Below are 19,053 nucleotides of genomic sequence, written 5' to 3'. Positions count from 1 at the left end.
ATGAATTTGGAAATCAGACCAGAGGGTAGATTTGCAGAACAGTAATTAGCACAGAAGATGGTGAAGAAACGATTCAGAAGAATAATTTCGTTTGTGTCAACACGAGAGGCTTGTCCAAACTTCCAGGCAGCTCATGGAAGAAAGGCAGAGAAAGATGAAACAAGGGGGATCTGCACTCCAAAACTACTTCCCACAGACCACCTTGAGAAGCCCCAATCAGCTTTGCAACATTTCGTCTTTCCCACTGCGGGGCTTTTAAATTTATTCTTTTTATGTTTAAAAAAGAAAATAGGGCAGGCCATGGGTGTCCCTGATAGTCAGCACCAGGGTGTTGCCACAGTGACTGTAACAGTACAGGGTCAGTTGGCAGGCAGAGGATTTCCTCACTACTGTATTTCTGCTCATGAGTCAGCAAGTGCCTTAACTTAAACACACCACCAGCTTGCTCAGGCTTGTTACTGTGCAACTGCACACCAGAACAGAGCAGATGGAAGAGCTCCTGTTGTACCAGCTGGATTTAACCCCACTACCCTCTAAACCACTTCCACAAAAAAACAGCATAGGGAACTCCAGCCACCATTTTCAGAAAACTCAGCATCACTGTTTCCATCACAGATGGATTGTATCAGCGTCAAAACAAAATAGAGAGAAGAAATTAAAAAGATACAACTATGAGCTGAAAAACAAAACTCAGGTCAGAGGAGGGCCAGGAACCATCAGGCAGTGCAGCTCCTTCTGGGTTCTCCTGACACAAAACTGAGGCACAGCAGCAAATATGTTGCCTCTCATGTGAAGAGAGAGTAGAGAACATGTCAAACAAGTTTCTATAGGAAAGGTTGGCTTATTTGTGCTTCTCTCCATTCTCAGGAGCTACACATCTTTTTTTCAAGTCAGTAAGAACCTGTTACTGACAGTGACACACAATAAGCAGCACCAACAGTGTCAATTCCAACACATACTCCTCCAGTTACTCCTAATATGTTCCTACTCCTGGATTTAAATTTGTGAACACAGGTCCCCCTGCAAACTCAAAAGCACAGAAACGAAGAAAAACATTAATTTGCCTAATGTACATGGTTTAAGTACTCATATTCCTTAGACTTCAATATGTAAAACAACAGAAGCAGATTCACAGAAGAGTTAAATACAGAGTTATGGAGAGATCAAGTAGGAGGTGGACAGGTCTTCTTGCCAGGGCTATTTATTGACTTTCTGAAAATGGCAAGTGGGCATTAACTCAGAAAGTAAAAAGTGGTTCAAGAAGAGAATTAACACCACAAATAAAAGGAGATCAGATCCAGACCTTTCCAAATTCCAAACTCACTCTGCCCTCTCTCTCATTTTCCAAGGCATTTCCCATCTCTATCTGTGCCTAGTTGAGGCAAGTGAGTCTGACACAGCAGTCTGCTCCCATTTGATGAAGGAACAGCAATTCCTGAAAAAAAAGCAGGGCTAAGAATAAATCCCAGTGGTCAGAATAAGTACATGAACTAAGTACAAGGCACAGATAAGATTTATTAAGTCTCACACTGTAACAGCACCACGAATCCTAATGGTGCCCTCTTTCCTATCCTTTAAATAGCAAACTATATATATGCCTTTAAATCAATGATAAAAGTTCAATTGGCACAGTAACATATCATGAAGAGTTTCACCAGTTGTTTACTTCTAGCCCTTCCCAATCACTTGTGTTAAGCCAAAAACTGGTGGGAAAAAAAAATGGAGAAGTCCTGCAGTGTCTACAAGCTGGTGAGCATGTAGGGTTGCCAAGCAATTTGCTGGGCTGGGACTGCTGTACTACGAGCTCAGAATGTACATTAGATATGTGAGTTAGTCAGTGATCAGGGGAACACTAACAGCAGGTAATTTTACTTTCAAGGACAGACTCCTCTTTATTTGGAACCTGTAATCTGAACCCTAAAAAATCAAGGCATTACAGAAATGGATGCTGGTGTTGCTGCTACAGCCAGCCTGCAAATGCTGCTGGACAAGGCATCTTGGAGGGGAACATGGGCTGCTCCACGCAGTCCTGTATGCAGGTGTGCCAAAAGAGCCATCAAAGAAGCCCACAGAGATGATGCCATGAAGGGCAGGACTGTGACCACCAGTGGTAAATGACCAAAGGAAACAACATGGAGCAAAAGGAGAAGTGAAAGAGGGGAACAAAGAGCTTTCAGAGCACATAGCCACCAATCAGGTCTGTTCTTCCTCCCATTTTCCACATTAAATGACTACACATCTGCCATCACAACCAGACTCCTCTGCATGGCAGGATCAGCATCTTTCAAGGCTATAGAAGATTTTTGTATCTTACAGAGCACATACGAGCCTCTGGTGCTCTGTATATTCAGTACAGGGGACAGTGACCTTCTAAGGAAGTCACATAACCATTCCCCCACAACCTTTTGTACAACCTGGCTTTCAAGGGTAAATACAGGCAGTAGCATAAACTTGTTTGCTGTGGTCCACAAGCCTGTGTATTGCTCACCTGAATTAACACCACCACATCATTTGACCTAAAATGATATCAACACCTTCAGTTCAGAAGCAGACACTTCCATCTAACAGTAACTTTGTCACTGGCTTCTCTGCTGGGAGCATATCTCCAGTGCAAAAAGGATAGTAAACAAATTTATTTGCACAAGCCTTTGAAGAGCTTTGAAGGTGAAGCAATATTCAGTTACAACCAGTGTGCTCACAGTTAAAGTACAGCTAAATGGCCCTGCAGCCACACATCATCTCTTAAATCACTATTTTCCTGATACATCATTAATGTGAATAAAATAAAAGAAAATATACGAAGTCATAATAGTCCTGCCCTTTTAAACACACCTGGTTATTTGCTGGTCCTGCATCCCAATTGCAGGAACTTGCCTGGGAGCACTGGGGAACAAATTGAAGGAAACGTTAGTTCCAAGGTCTACATATTTTTTCCATGATGAAAAGGGTCCCCTCCAGGGCTGGTTCAGACACAAACTACAGGAGATGAGGAAGGTCCTGGCTAATGCCCAGGGGTCTGCTCACATTCACTGCATGTTCCTTAAGACAGCTGCCTATAGTATCTCTTATTTCACAACAGGTTCTTCTATTTGTAAGAACCTCAGTCAACCTTTGTTTGCCGAGGACAAACAAATCTTCATGGAACCCCACAGTGTTCCCAACAAGCTACGGTACAGTTCTTCCTTTATTTTTCTTGTTCTACAAGAGACTCAAGGTGACCAGCTCACATGAGCTATCTGGGAAAACAGTGATCTCTTCTGGCATGCAGTGGAGGCTGAAGGTCTTGAAGAGACCATTTTTGCTAGAAATCTCATGACGCTCAGCAGGGAGAGAGGCTGGAAGGCAGCGACGGCATTTTGCAGCAGCTCTGAGCTCTCACCACCAACAGTGGCTCTGCTGTGCATTCTGGATTATTGATTATCCTCTCCTAATCCCATGATCGAATGCCCAGGGCAAAAGAAAAAAAAAATTGTATTATATACAGATAGATAGCTATTTAAAATCATTAACAGAGATTTATATCTCTGAGCAAGTCTTCTGTTCTCTGGGGAAACCAGACAGCTACATAGTAAGAGACTGAAAGCTACAAAAAAAATGAAAAAATGAGCTTCAATAAATCATTAAGCTAAAGCTTATGTTTATCTGCAATGCCATGTCCTCACAATCTAAAAAAGCAGATGCATAACTTTCTGTTTTTCTTTTATCAACTGTTAAACTGCCATGTAACTATTACAAAGTGTTGAGCATCAGGGACTGCAGTTTCTTGTCATGGAAGGGATGGATACTTGAATGCCAATCTGTATTTTGAAATAGGAACTAGAGATAAAATATATGTAAATAAAGTTTTGAGGGTGAGGCTGTTCACCTTCTGCTCATGATCCAGCAGCTGTGCCCAAAGATGTGCCCAAAACTTCATTAACAAGGCAGCTCTGTGAGATTATTTTTACCAATTCTGCCCCATCTTCCCTCATTCAGTCTTCTTCTGGTACACTCCACCCCTGCATTTCCAACTATATGATACATACAACAAGGTAAAGGCAGCAGCAGAGCCAGTTTGAGGCTCCTCAGTAATGAAGGAAAGTCCTGTGAGCTGTGGCACTCCTGCCTTGGGAGGGGAGGACAGGCAGAAAGCCTGGAAGAAGGCAGACTCGTTTCAAGAGCAGAAGGAGCTTCTCAGGGTCAGCAGTTGCTTTCCTACCCCTCCCTTGCACACAGCACTAGTCCTCCCCCAGCTTTGCTCTCCCTCCCCAGCCCCAGAACAGCAGGGAAGATGGAAAGCACAGGGCTGGGCACTGCTCTGCAGGCAGAAGGGTGGAGGAGGAAAAGGATGGCCCTGCAGACATCCTGTGGGACACCAGCTGATGTCAGGTGCAGACAGCTGTGCCCCAGTGCGCCCCCTGAGAGGCTGGCAGGTGCACAGAGAGGGGCAGCTGCAGCCTGAAGGGACACATGGCCATGTCTCCAAGACTCAGAAGTGACCAAAGCAAGGGGCAGCCACTGGTACATCAAGAGCAATGTGTCTGCATAATTCCTGTTAAAAGCTCAGCTCTTCCCACTCTGGGTACTTCCATGAACACTGCTGACATTTTCCAGTCTTGCACTCTAATAATCTACAGGCACAGACCCTTCACCTTTCCCTCTGAAGTTGTACTACAGCCACCACAGAGAAGGAGGAGAAATCAGCCTCAGGTATTTTAGAGATCCAAATAATTATATGAAACCTTGTTTCCATTTTTTAGAAGAAGAATAAAGCAGTAAAGCTCTCTGCTCCCTCAGGCTTGACATCCAAAAATTAGCATTTGCTTGTTTTCCAGAACAAGACTTGCTCTATTCAATTTAGACCCAATATGTTAATCTAGAAACAAAAGCATAATAAATACTGAAATAATCACTAAGGGGGATTTCAAGAAGCTTACACTTTACTCTGTTTTTCTGAGATACTAAGAATAGACTCTTACATTTATTCTACTGTATTTCCTCCCAGCACAAATGCAAAATTCAAAGCTGCTGTGCTCTTTTGTCTTCTGCTACTGATATGCAGTGTAACTAGGTATTCAATCCAGCCTGGGAGGGCTGCTCTTTAAAAGCTAAATTGAAGTAAAGCATCATTTCCAAAATTTTGGTCATAACGAATCCGTGAGCAAATCTCTCAACTGCTCTATGCAAACCCTCAAATTACTGCTATGCTCAAGTCCTTCAAGACCACCAAATTAACAAGCTCTAGCCCACATGACAAGGTTCACAGAAGTTCAACCCCAGCTTATGTAAGAGACAGAACTGGTGTGTTTGCCTTTAAAAAAAACCCACAAAAAAAATCCTAGGGTCAGCAAACATGCTGTGCAATATTTAACAAGAAAAAGCTGTGACCTTAACAGGATTTGCAGCCTAAAACTGCTCCTGAAGGCAACAAACATGACATGATCATTCTGACAGCTGTGACAAATTAGGTTTCATTTGCCTGAGAGCCAGCCATGTTCATTTAACTGCAATTACGGGCACATCATGATCCCCATGCTGGGGAAAGCACCGAGCCATGGAGCCAGAAAGTGGAACAAAGCGTCTCTTACAGATCAACCTCTTCAAATGCTTCTTCTGTAACAACACCAAGTCTTCAAAAAAAGACACTTGTTAAATGCACCAGTAGCTTCCCCAGGTGTTTATTGTGCTCCCTCAGCTCCTTTTCAACCAGTGGAACAACAAAACCTGGTTCAGATGCTTTAAATTCTGCATCCCTTCCCTGCATGCCTGATGGTAAAATGCAGTGGTTTCAGGGGAACATGCTATTTATAGGTATTTACTGTTGGGTCCAACCCATAAGATTTGAAAATTGTTTCATCCAGCCTGAAATGCTATTTTGAAAGACTAAACACATAAATTAATTAGCTTGGGGTTTTTTTAGTGACTTGTATTTATGCCTGAGAATGTATTTGGACCTTGTGATCTTTAGAGCAAAATTCTGCATACTTACCTATAATTTCATAAAAACCCTTTTCTTATCTGCTTATACTTCAGCCCCCAACAAAGAAGAAAGCTTTGATCAATTATACATTCACCATTTCAATATATTTAGTTGCTGAGTTAATTTAAAGGGAAAAAAAACCACCTCTGGGATGTGCCCACCAGCTTCCTTGAAAATTCCTAGATAACAGATGCACAGCGAATCTAATCCATTTAGACTCAAAAAAACACCATTCATTTTTTCTTTAAGACATCGTTTCTTTATTCCCAAGCAGGACTTTCCAAGCCCATGCATTGGGTAGGCAGGAATGCAGGAGCCCTGGTCTGTCTGTCTGTTTGCTGTTGAGGCACCAGCTGCCAACAGTAACAGGTGTTTTCTGGTTTTCTTCTCAAGAGAAAGTCCTGGGCGCTATCTGCAGTGGAATGCAAAACCCCAGCGTGGCACGTAGGGCCCGGCACGGAGCCGCATTCCTCTCGAGCGCACAGGCAACACAGCCTCCACCGCAGCGCCACTATCTCGGATGCTTTCCTGGGGAGTGAGCTGGGTTTGGGTATTTGCACTCAAAACATTCAGCCAAATCACCACTCATGATCACTGCTTTTTGCAAGGAAAATCTTGCTTATCAACAGCTGTGGAGCACTGTACATTTGCGCAGTACAACATTAATTAACAGGACACAGTCAGCTGTTAGCTCACTGAGGCTGAAGGCTCTTCCCTGACAGTACCTAGCTTCTACTCAATCTTTCTGTGCAGGGAAAGTATTCAGAATTTATTTTCAGTAACAGGTTTTTTTTTTTATTTTCTAAGTCTTCAGTGAGCTAAAATTTCTGAAAATAACATACGCAGAAGAAAAATGAAAACAGAAGAATTAAGAAAAACAAGTGGTGAAGATGAGGAAAAATGTGGAAATACATTTGTGACAGAAAACTGCAAAATAACCCATGACCAAAGCAAACAGCCATGTAACATGCCACCAGCATCTTCTGAGAAATACTCAGCAGTGAGGCATCACACAATGTAACGCAAATTTGAAATTAAATCAAGTTTTCTTCTGATCTTCAAAGCCTTCTAAATGCATTAACCTTTACTCACTCTGTCTAGTCCTACATATCTACAGTGAATTAAGCTTAAATAACTGTAAGATTCCATCATAGGCTCCCCTGTAGGAGTGATTTTTCTCATTCTGTTGTACACTGGGAATCTGTAGACAGCAGTTTTCTCATGGTGGAGACAAACGACAGCACCTAACATACTCCAAATGGGAATGTGATACAAGCAATAAAGCAGCCACTCAAAACCTAGTCATGCTGTTCATGTTTACGATGTAAAAAGTTATGTTTATACTGATAAACACAGCTTTTGAAAAGGTTATTTCCCTCCTCCTCTGCAAACAGAAAAGGTTAACTGCATCATCTGCTGCATACACGTCAAACTATCATGCAAAGAAAGGAGCTGCAGAGCGCAGCCCTGTATTCCTCTGCAACACAGGACCTCTCAGAGGATCCCAGCAGAATGTCCAGAAACCCATCCTAGTGCTATACTAACCTGCCTCAAATTCTTCTGCCACAGCTTGATTCTTTAGGAGACTCAATTTTAACAGCAAGCCTCCAACCTACAGTTTATGGACAAGTCCTCAGACCAGCAAATTCAGAGGTAAAACCCATCTTACATTTTTGTTTAGTGCAGTCATTAACAGTGTTGTGACAGGAGAGTTTCTTCCTCAACCTGCTTTCAGATTAACCCTACTGGCATAGCTAAATCCCAAAAATGTACTTATTCAGTCATAAATGAGTGCGGTTCTGCTGAGAGCTGTATCGCTGTATCCAGCTCAGCTTTATCCCAATTCCTTGAATTATTTATATATATATAATTTTTTTTTATTTTATTTTTTTTTAATTGATAGGGCAGGGACATCTGCACAGGAACAGTAAATATAGCAGTACTCAAGCTCCACTGCTGCCTGTGAGGTGTATCAGCAAAGCTCAGAACAATCATTTTATCCACGGGCAGGCAAGATGCTCAAAATGTAAGAGGTCATTTCAGCAAAGCCCAGAGATGCAGGAGCCACAGCTCTTCTGACAGTTGCCTGGCAATGCTCTGTAATCTTTTATTAATTGATATTATTTTTAATATACTTATACATATCCCCACCTCTCACCCAGGGTCCACTCCGAAGAGAGTTCAGCGTTTTCGGTCATTGGGGGTGTCTCTTTATTACAGATTTTCTGGAAACAACTGAGTTTTGCTGAGAAGAGCACAAAACACAAGGGCTTTCCAAGGACAGATTTTGGAATGGGCTGTTTGCTCCCTCCAGCCTCAGTTTTGCGTCACATCATGCACTTTGTCAAGATGTTTCTCAACAAGTACCTCTTATGACTGCTACATTTCGTCAGCATCCAGCCAGCCACTCAGTGCATGCCACAAAGACATGAGCTGCACAGATTCTGTGAGCTAAAAATACCAGTTAATGGGAAGCTACTGCAACATTAAACTCATTAAATTCAAGTTTATTCCCTTGTCAATAAAAACAAGGCAAACTTAGAATTCAAGAGGACCTTGATCTGCCACTAGGTTTTCCAAATGAAAGAAAAAAATATTCAATTATTTATTTCTGGAGAGAGAGATCTCCCCTTGTCCCACTTCCTCACTTAAAGAAAAAGAACACATAACCAATACCCATAAAAAAACACCCTAAAGCCCTTCGGGCATGTTTTGAAGAAGCTATTCAGAGTAAGGAACATGGGCATCCTCTGTCCTTCTATTTAAAATGAGGCTCCACCATCCCCAGGAGCTAAAGCAGAATGAAAATGGGTCACATATCTAATTAGCACTATTGAAGTGTGAAGCCAAAACATCCCTGAAATGTAATAGATTATTTTTTTTTTATTAACTCCAACTTCATTAGAATATCCCACAGTCACCATGTCAGAAGCCAGAAGCTTAAAAAAAACAAAAGGTACCATAAAGCAGGCACATATCCAGCATCATGCTGCTTTACTGCTGGGGAAGGAGAGACAGTGCTTTAGACAAAAATCTAATCTATTAACTAAAAAAATTAAGCAGTCAGTTGGTCTAGCACAGCCTGTTCTCTAATCACTTTTTATTGTAAAAAATAAACAAAACCAAACAAAACAATATAACAAAAATAAGACAATCCTCTTGCCTACAAAAACTACGCAGATCCACTAGCATGGATGTGGATGAAGCACATTCAAGAAGAATAGTTTCTAAAGCAGACAAATGGACAGAAACTGGTGGCTTCCCACTTCCTCTCATCAAAGATGCCACACTGCCCCATGCTTTGCCCCCTCCCACATGTTCATTAGGAAGCACGTGAGGGCTCTGCAGCAAATCCCCCCAGCTCTGCTCTGTGCTCCTCATCCACACCTCTCTCTCCCACAGGCACCAGGCATGTGGGGCTGCCACAGACACCGTGTTTGAATTACAGGTGTGTCCTGGCAGGGAGCACTGGGGAGCTGCTCTCCCTGCTCCCCCAGAGCAGGCACAGGGCAGTGTCCTGGCTGCTGGAGGGAGGAGAGGCAGCTGCCAACTCTTCCTGGGTGTGTTCACAGCACACATGGCTCAAATGTGCACACTGGGCTGCCATACTGTGCTTTCCCCTCTGCTTCTACAGTCAGCTCCTTGCTTTTGCCTCCCAGGACTCACTTTAACTCCAGGCAGGCTGAGCCTCCTGCACCCAGCACTCAAAATTCCATTTGCTTTGGAGTGTTAGTAAATGTGGGTGCCCAGCAGCTCAGGCCATCAACCCAAAAAGACATCCAGTGAAGACTTTACAGGCAAACTCACTCTCATTGTGAACAGCACTCTGCACTTCAATCAAAGTCAACAAGCCATAAACACCACTCACCCGTGAGGGTTTGGAAGTCACTACAGCCTCCTGGGAAAAAAAATACTATGAAAAAAATCAGAGGGGTGAATTAATTGAGCCTGCAGCTGTCTGCTCTACATTTGAGATGTCACAAAGTTCATGTTGCTGCACAGGATTTTTTTTACAAGGGATGAGCAGGCGAAAGCAGTGCAAAAACCAGAACAGAGTGTTTACTCTGCTCATCCATGACTGCTTTCACCCCACTGGCGACTATGTCTTTTGCAGGACTTGGAACATGAACACTGTGGTGCATCTTTTGCAAAAATTCTGCAGTTCTGTTTATTGCAATGAAAAGATTTTTCATTTTATTCTTTTTGTTTAACTTCTTTTGTCACAGTGGAGAACAAGGGATGCCACTGCACAAGAGTGAAACACATAGTATATTACTTGGTTTTATCTAGCAACTTCTTGATCTGCAAATGGAAACAAAATAGACTCTCAAATATAGATATGTCATTCACAAACCACCAAGCTCTCCAAAAGTGCTGGGGTGCAACAGAAGTTACAGGTAAAGCAGAGCTAACAGCAATAGATGATCAATATCAGTGGTGGAGACCAGCAAAGGTCCAGTGATCCAGAGATCACAGATCCAGTGTCAAGACCAGATCTTACATTATCATATCTGGGTTAATAATCACAGTTTTTATCACTTGTTATTGTGAGAATACAGCTTATACCAGAAGTCATTCTTTACAATTTCTTCTGTGACCAGAACCTGCTCTGGCTGCAAGGATACTCAGCCACCAGAAATCTCTAAGTGGTTCAAATGGTACAATGCTTGTTCTACCTACATTTTTCCCCCCAAGCAAATTGCTCAGCAATTTCTTAAAGTGGCTCCCGAAGTCCTGACACCATCTCCTGAGAAACTCAGCTTGCACTGAGCTCTCCCTTACCAGCCTCAGCAGCTCACTTCACACACACCTCTCAAAATGGGGCCTCCCACTTAAATATCCAACTATGCTTCCCACCATGTTTGATTCTGGGACCCCTCCAGGCTGCTGGAAGTGCCTTTCAGGGGATCAAGCCCATGCACCAAAGCAGCCTCCTTGCTGCCCGAATTGCACCTTTGAGGTTTCCCACACAGGGCAATGGACACAGCCTGTGAGGAGCCAGGAATGGCATCCAGAGCCTCCACAACCAGAAAGCCCTATGGAAGTGGAAAGAGCAGAGGGGAGGCTTTCAGTGGAAAATGTGATGAGAATAGAAAGCAAGAGAGTAAAAGCCCTGTCAGCACATTTCATAGACAGTCTTTTTAATGAGGAGATAAACAGATAAAGCTTTCAATCCATGTATGGGTTGCTTTTTTTTTTTAATTTGAAAAGAAGCTAACCAAGCACAGAGGATTCAATATAAAACAAGGGCAGAACAAAACATTTTTAACAAGGCCTAAACAATATGAAAATTGTCAATTCTACTACCACAGAAAAACCAAAGGTTTCCTCCTCTCCCTACCCACCCTATTTATTTTCTTTAATTATGTTTTTCTTTCAAGTAGGTGACTGTGCAGTGAAGTTAAAAAACACACACAAAAACCATCCCCCAGTCCTGTGTGGGCTCCCCAGCTTTGCTGCAGCAGCACTGCAAGTCAGGGCAAAGATTAGGAGGAAGCTAAGCTTCCCTGCTGGAGTCAGCTCCATACCACACAGTGTGGATCCAGACCTCCCCAGATCTCAGTGTGACAAGACTTTGTTCCTATTACACAGTTCCCAACCACAGTATCTGCCACCCTCTACAACCATTTGATGTGCAAAGAGGCTGCCCTGCCAATAACATGCTAACTGTTTCTTAATCCGATGCAACACATTCAAATCTGGTGTAAGCAGAAATTTAATGCTCAAAAACCAGCCTGAAGCTGTATTCATTCTTCACATGAAGATGATTTTAAACACAGAATTTAGAAAACATGAAATGGGACCCAGAAAAGCAACTTTGCAAAGGAAAGTCCTCTCTTCACATGCCACGAATTCTCTCCCACCGTGGTTTCTTCCATCATAACCTGGAATAGTAACCTCAGACTAGGAAAGTAGTGGGGAATGGTGGCAACTTATCTCCAGTGGCCCCTTGAATGTCCCCTCCCCTCGCTGCTGACATTCATCCTTTGGGTGAAGTCTTCAAATGAGCTTTCTCCCATGCACAAAGACATTAAAAGCCAGCAGCCCCGAGTGAAAGGCTTTATATCCTCTTTTTATCTTCTGTGCTGTGCTCTCCTGGGTAGCTTCCAACACCTTCACATTTCATATGTGGCACCTTCAAAGATAAATGATTTAGAGGGGCTTTCTGCACAACAGTACCACCACAGCTTTATCCCTGCTCTTCTAAGAAACTCCATGCAAACATACAGCTAAGGACTTTTTCCCAGATGAGGTTATATATACCTATCCAAACCCCAAACTTAAAAATGGAAATAAGCCAGTTTAATACACAAAATCCAGCTGATAGTCATACTTGACAGAAGATAAATATTGTTTTGGGGAGGGTTACATTTCAGACACTATATTTCAGGTTAGCAGAAGGTGACTGCATCCAAAAGAATCAACCACAGAAACCCACTACAAACACATATACACTTAAATATGAGACACTGCTCCCAGATATTTTCAACAAACTGCAAATCTGCTTTATATTCAGCCATCCTGAATAGTCCCCAGGAATCATTTTCTATGTTAATATTCAGGATTTGGAAGTGTCACCCTGTAGAAGGCTGCACAATCCTGTAACCTGCTACTCAGGTTGTACACACCGTACAGTTTAAACAATGTAAGTTTTTATTTTGCAGTAAAGTCAGGTTAAAAACTGCCTCCTGCAGATAGATATTAATATAGAAAAGTAAAATTTGATCACTGACTACATGACAGATGAAATAAAGTCTAATGTGGTTTCTAATTTATAACAGCTGGGCCAAAATTATCTCCAGACATTAAGGGTCACGATCAGAGCAGGGACTACACTGCAGCCCTCCAGAGGGGTATTTCAGACTCTGCACTGCAGGGCTGGCAGTCCCTGTCTCCCTGCACAGCAGAGCCTGTTTGCAGAGCTGCAGCTACAACAGCCTAATGCAGGTGCTGTGCCTGCAGCCTCGGTGTGCAGAAGCCCAGGCTGCTCCTTGTTCTCCTGAATGATGATGCTGTGGTACGTGACTTTGTGCATCCTCATCACTGTGCAGTGCAGGCTGAAGACACCCACCCCAACTTTCCCCCTCTCATCTGAATTTGTTCAAATTGTTAGAATGGTGTTCTTCCCAAATGACAGTGTAAACAAGTATCTTGAGTTTGTTTTAAAAATTATTGTTTTCTTGCTTCTATTTAGCAGAAGTTAACTGGGTCAGATTAACCAGTGTACCAAGGACAGCAATAAATTCATCCTCACTCAGGCTTCCAAATCTGAGATTTGAACAGCCTGCCCAAACGTTCTGGGCACAAAAGCTTCCCAGTCAAATCAGGGAGATCCCATTACAAGAACTGCTATGTAAATTTCTAGTCGGAATTGAGTAAGAGATCAAGTAAGATAAAGAGAGAGCGTGTTTGCAAAAACCTCCTCAAAACACACATACTCTCTGAATAGATGCAAAAGTTAATGCATCTACTTAGGACTACAGATGGATACATCCAGTGATAGCTCTTGAGATCACAGAGTAAGCTCAGATGAACGCAAAATTGCAAAATGAAATACAGCAAGGTCAACCATCCTAATTTATTATAATAGTAGGCCAATCCAACATGAAGTATGATTACTCTTTTTCTTGCATCTGAACTCCAACTTTCAAAATACACCCTATACTGCCTTCCTCCAACACCTTTTTTTAATTTGTATACTGACTTTGGTACTGAAAAATCTGCATAGGCTACTTAGTTTTTTAGGAAAGGAATTCAGCAGTTAAGCACTTTTTTTTAACTGGGTATTTCAACTGGTCCAGAGCATTCACCTCTTACTCCCATAAAAAGAAGAATTTTTTAATGGACTTTGCTTCAGTCCCACTCACTTTCATGGCATACATCCACAGTAAAGAGGTTTCTCCACAGATGGCAAATTTCCAGCATTTGCTTTCAGGCTGCTTATCATGAAAAATACAGATATATTCCTAAATATTATATGAATCAGAGCCAGAACTCAAAGCCAGAAATAATTACCTTCTCTGGACAACATTCAGCAATCCATTCCCTTCTTCCCCAGCCTGCCAGCTGTCTTCAGCACAAGCAGCCATCCTCCTTCTTCTAACTGCCCTTCTTCTAATTCATTTGTTTCTTGTGGTTTAGTCTTCTTCCATTTTTCTCCTCATCCTTCCCACTCCAGCTGTTTCCAGGAGTCATACATGGCTCCATCCCCCAGGCTTTTTGCTTTCTGCACTCTACTCAGCTTCCTCCTGGGGGACCAAACTCCCACTGAAATATTTTTGTTGTGATCAGCTGGAGTGAAGCATCCTCAACCACTGAATAAAGTATCTGTGTTTTCAGCATTCTCAAATGTAAACATAAAATAAACAACTTCATGTGGATGACTCAAATTAGCTCTTCAATCTTGTTCCCTGCCTTAAACATCTTGGATCGCTTCCATTTCTTAATGAGGTTTAGGCATTACTTTAAGTGAACCACTGCTGAATAAAGGCCACAAAGTCCCCTCTAGCCCCATTTCCTGATGCTGGAGACACAGCCACCCAACTGACAGACCCAGCCACAGGAGGGCTGCTTTCTGCTTCTCAACTCTGCCTACAGACCCTTGCTTTCCTTCTGAAAGCAGCAAAGATGGCTCTTCCCGTCTGAGCACTGATGCTTGTAACTAAGTTTGGGTTTTGGTAATGTGAATATCTCCTTATTTGATACATGTGTCCTGTTGATTTGTTCAGACTTGGCATTCCTTCCACTAGTCTAGTATTACCAATGACTCTTAAAATCATTGCTTGCATTCTGATTTTTGACTGCTTTTTTCCTTTCATGAGACTTATGCTATTTCAGGCCTTCACAAACTGACTACACTGGGCTATTGAAATGTCAGCTATAGTCTCAGGTTGGCCACCTTGTCCAGCTGTCACAGCTAACCTGGTGAGCCACAACATACACACCATCATGGCTTTTCTCTAATGAACTCACTGTGCATCTATCATGTACAAACACACATCTGTCTGTCCTCACTTTGCTGTGCTCAAGTCAGCTGTAGCCTATCATATCCATACTGTTATCATGATTATATGTATATAATATATATTTGCACTACTTCCACCACATACACTGCAAGTCTGTGGGGGAAAATGAACTTCCACTGGGTTCAGTGAAATATCAGCCACAAATTAACTCTATGTTTATTAAAAATTAGCCACAAAATAGCTCAAAAATATTCCCAAATATTATTGTAACTGAGAATACTCCCAACTATTTCATAAAAAACATTCCCTGTCTAATTGCTGTTTTTTTCTTTGGAAGGCAGTCACTAATAGCAACACTGATACTAGAATATGGAGCAGACTGCACCATTTCAAAGTTGCCAACAAGTTTAAACAAACAAATTGCAGAAATGAAAGTTTAAGCAAAACTTTCTTCCCAGAAACAAATACTGACACTGGATACAAAATATGAAAATGCCAAGCCAATACAAACACCAAAGGAGACAAAACAAAACCAGGCAGGAATTCCATTTTGGCATAAGTGACAGCAGTTTTGTGCCTGGATTACAAAGGAGAGGTTTCACTTCTTAAAAATTAAGTGTCTGCACCCTCAGGGAGGCAGTGAAGCACCTGGCAAGGCTGGGGAGGATGATGCAGAGCCCTGCACTCCCTCTGCCCAGTGACTCACCAGGGAGACACTCGCCAGATCTTCTGTTTTTTAATTGTTTCACACCAGGCAGACTGGCAGCTCCTGGAGGTAGCTTTTCCTAGTAAATATGATGCCAGGAGATCACAGATTCCATGAATGGACGAGCCTTGGAGGCAAAAACCTGGGTAGGTAACTTCAGTGATAAGAGATTTCTTTTGATGTGACCTACAGAATTAACCATAATCCTGGTGTGACTAAATATGTTATTTGCCATCTTTATTGCCCATGAAGGAAAATTTAAGGACACCCCTACTTCTTTTGCAGTTCCAGGCCAGAAAAAGACTGGACCGGAGATAGTATGCAATACATTTAGGCCCTATTTCACAATAGCAGTTATTTTTTTCCCTTGTTTGGACAGATGCTGAAGTAAACAACTGTCAAGACATCAATAAAAAGAGTAATCCAACTATCAAAAAATTAATAAAAAGCAAACCAGACATCCTTAGTATTTTCCTCCCAACAAAAGGAATTCTCTAGTCCTCAGCTGCAAGTGAACTGCTGCCATGCATTTAAAAAGCTTCTCCATTTGCTGATGCAGGCCCAGGCAGAAGGGAGCCCTTTTTGCAGGGAGCCCATTGAGTTACTAACACAAGCCAACAGAATTAAAACACCCATAACAAAAGCACCTCAATCTCAAAACATTTAAGTCCAAAAAAACCATGCAAAACAGCAAGCTCAGGTTGAAGAAAACATTGCTAGAGAGGGCTGCTTTAAGAGCATGCTGAATATAACAGCTAATTTTTGAAGTTGTTTTGCGACAGAACCCTATGACTTTAGGCTAACATTAAATCTGACCATTGTAAATAGAGAAGCAAGCAATAATGCAAATCACAAATAACCAAATCTTATTCCATGACCTTTTCAATCAGATCCTACATAGCAACCTATCTCTGGTGCAGATCATTGGTAACATTAGGTTTGCTCCATCAGATGCTTCCTACAGTCCAGTCTAATATTACATCAGCAAGTCAAGTGAGGACACAGACATTTGACTTTCTCCTTTAATTGAGACTTTGCGAAAGAGGAGCAATTCCTTAGGGCTTTTTTTCTTTGTTCAAAGGAGGTCATCATATTCACAACTTAACTATCTGAAACACTTAGAGCCCTAAGTGTCCAGTACCAGGCTGTCTCAAAGACATTCCCTATGGGCAGTTCTACACTATCTGTGCAGAATAGGACCTGGGCTTTCAGGGTGGAATCAGCAGCATCTCACCCAGAATGTTTTCATTCTAACAGTCAGTAACACAACAGACTGGCTTCAGGTCCTTCTGGCCTTATTTTCTAGAACTAACTTTCAGAACTTTATACATACCCTGGCTGTGCCTCAGCCCGAATGTTACCAGCTGAGAAGCTCTGGTTGCACACAGCTAAGTGGTGGATGTGAAGCTGATCACTTCAGGCAGCCCTGCACCATCACTGAGAAGCCATCCAGATTGCAGTGAAAACCAGGGCTGTAAGATGAACAGGCTCCCAAGCACAGGCAGATACTTTTCAACTTAATTGCCTTCCCTGTTCTTCAGATTGCCCCAAAGCCATCTGTCCCAGCCTGCATTCCTTCAACTGCTTGCTCATGTTAAGTACCTGCTTACTTAGCTGTCCTCAGTCACGTACACAGCTCGCACAGCTCCCTGCCCACGCTCTGCCTTGCCTGGAAATAAAGCAGCTCCTTCTGAGCTGAGTTTGAGTAACATTACACTTCACCTCACAGCTGAAAACAAACTCATGCAGAAGGTCTGACAGGCCACAAGACAGTTTAGTGGAAGGTAAAGAGCACCCAGGGGAAAAAAAGCTAAACTGTCCTATAAAACCACTTTGCAAACTCGTAGGAGGAAACTTCTGTTAAGTATTAGAGGATTTAAGCAATGAGAAGTCACATGTGTAAATAACCCTGTGGAGTTTTACCCTCATGCCGAGGCTTGATGGTTTCAGCTTTACATTACATCATAGTTGTCTTCTTGCACAACTGCAGGCTGAACCTGGGAAGGAAAAGCAGCTGTGTTCTACCCCTACGTAAAAGGAGGAGGTGCTGTCTTTACTCACTCAGATCCAAACAACCTCACAAAAGTCCACATTGGTAGCTCCTATCACAAGCCACAGGACTTCTTCAGTATATGCTGGGCAATATACACTGTATACCTAGTATACACTTATTATTTGTTACAATTAATAACGTGAAATCAGGCACTGTGCTTACAGGACAAACACTGACTGTAGAGCAGAATGCTCTTCAGTGTTCCCAGCAGTCTGAGCAAGGTCTAAAGTATCAACTGCTACCCATTTCTGTCCCTGATCAAGCTCCCAAGAGAAGAAATCAAAGCATTTGTAATTTTGCACTTGAGGATGGTAGAGGAATGAATCATTCAAATGGATGCAAAAACTTTTTTTTTTCATTATTACCCTCACATGGACATTTCTGCTAGAGACACAGGAATAACCCAGATGCAGGAATTAAATTCAGTTTCACTTCTCCCTTGCTGTTTTTCAACATTAAGTCCTGCTATTAGTGCTATGCAAAACTTCATTTTTCATAGAAATGCCTGGATCTTCATTCCCATTCATAGCACCCCAGTGGCCACAGCAGCTAAACAAAGGACCACCAAAGCAGAGAGAACATAAAACTTTGGTACTGCTAACACAGAGCACATCAGGCATTTTAACAAGACTAAACAACAATAGCTACAGCAAAACCCAATCTTGTGCCCATTTATCACTGCCTGCATTTAAGTCTGTTGCAGACTGTCAAGTATCTGGAAGCTCTTCCTGCCATCTGTTTCCTTCCTCTGAGGGTGCTGCAGTTTCCATGATTGCTTGCTCCCTCTCTCACACACACACATATATAAAAGTCTGTATTTCTGTGAATGATAAGAATTATTTTTGAAGAGGGCTATGAATTTTGAACCTGCCTGTGTAGCGTGTCATTTAATTCACAGTTGCCTGTCTCCACCTTCTCAAAATCTATTTTTCCTACCCTTTCTTTGTGGACAGGTAATATTAAAGCCAGCCAGTTAAAATGACAAGAAATTACTAAGCTGTTTCCAGAATGCAGTGGCTTTCTGCTTCTACAGAAAGCTGTCACAACAATTGCAAAACCAATTAACATCAATTAAGCAAAGGGACAGATTTGTAGAAAGACTTGCCTGAGTTTCAGTGCTGAATGGGAGTCTTATTGCTGCCCTTTGAACACCAGAGTTTACAACAGATTGTAAATGGTACCTTTTCTACAGTGCTGAGATTCCAGCAGATGAGCATCTGCCTCCTTTCTGTATGCAAATAATGCCCTTTTCCTCACTTCCTACAGAAGGCACCTATGGATTTTACTGTCTCAGGAAAAAGGCTGCCCTAAATATTTACAGGTCCTTTCAGAGTTTTACAGCAAATAGCCCTAAATGTCCATAAACATC

The 19,053-nt window shown here is 42.2% G+C and overlaps 1 protein-coding gene across 15 annotated transcripts in view; it reads right to left on the bottom strand.

Moving 5' to 3' along the window:
• MTSS1 (MTSS I-BAR domain containing 1) overlaps positions 1–19,053 on the bottom strand; it is a 124,547-nt gene that overhangs the window by 52,555 nt on the left and 52,939 nt on the right. The window contains exon 1 of one of the 15 annotated variants that reach the window (XM_056484914.1): positions 8,111–8,185. The exons of the other annotated variants lie outside the window; for them this stretch is intronic. The gene's annotated coding sequence lies outside the window, so the exon portion shown is untranslated. Of the gene's footprint in view, positions 1–8,110; positions 8,186–19,053 lie in introns of those variants that run through there. 15 annotated transcript variants of the gene reach the window in all.

Source organism: Oenanthe melanoleuca, chromosome 2 (assembly GCF_029582105.1).
Source record: "Oenanthe melanoleuca isolate GR-GAL-2019-014 chromosome 2, OMel1.0, whole genome shotgun sequence".
In the NCBI taxonomy this organism is placed as follows: domain Eukaryota; kingdom Metazoa; phylum Chordata; class Aves; order Passeriformes; family Muscicapidae; genus Oenanthe; species Oenanthe melanoleuca.
Note: the sequence above shows the minus strand (reverse complement) of the source record. Positions and strands in the feature narration are given on the sequence as shown.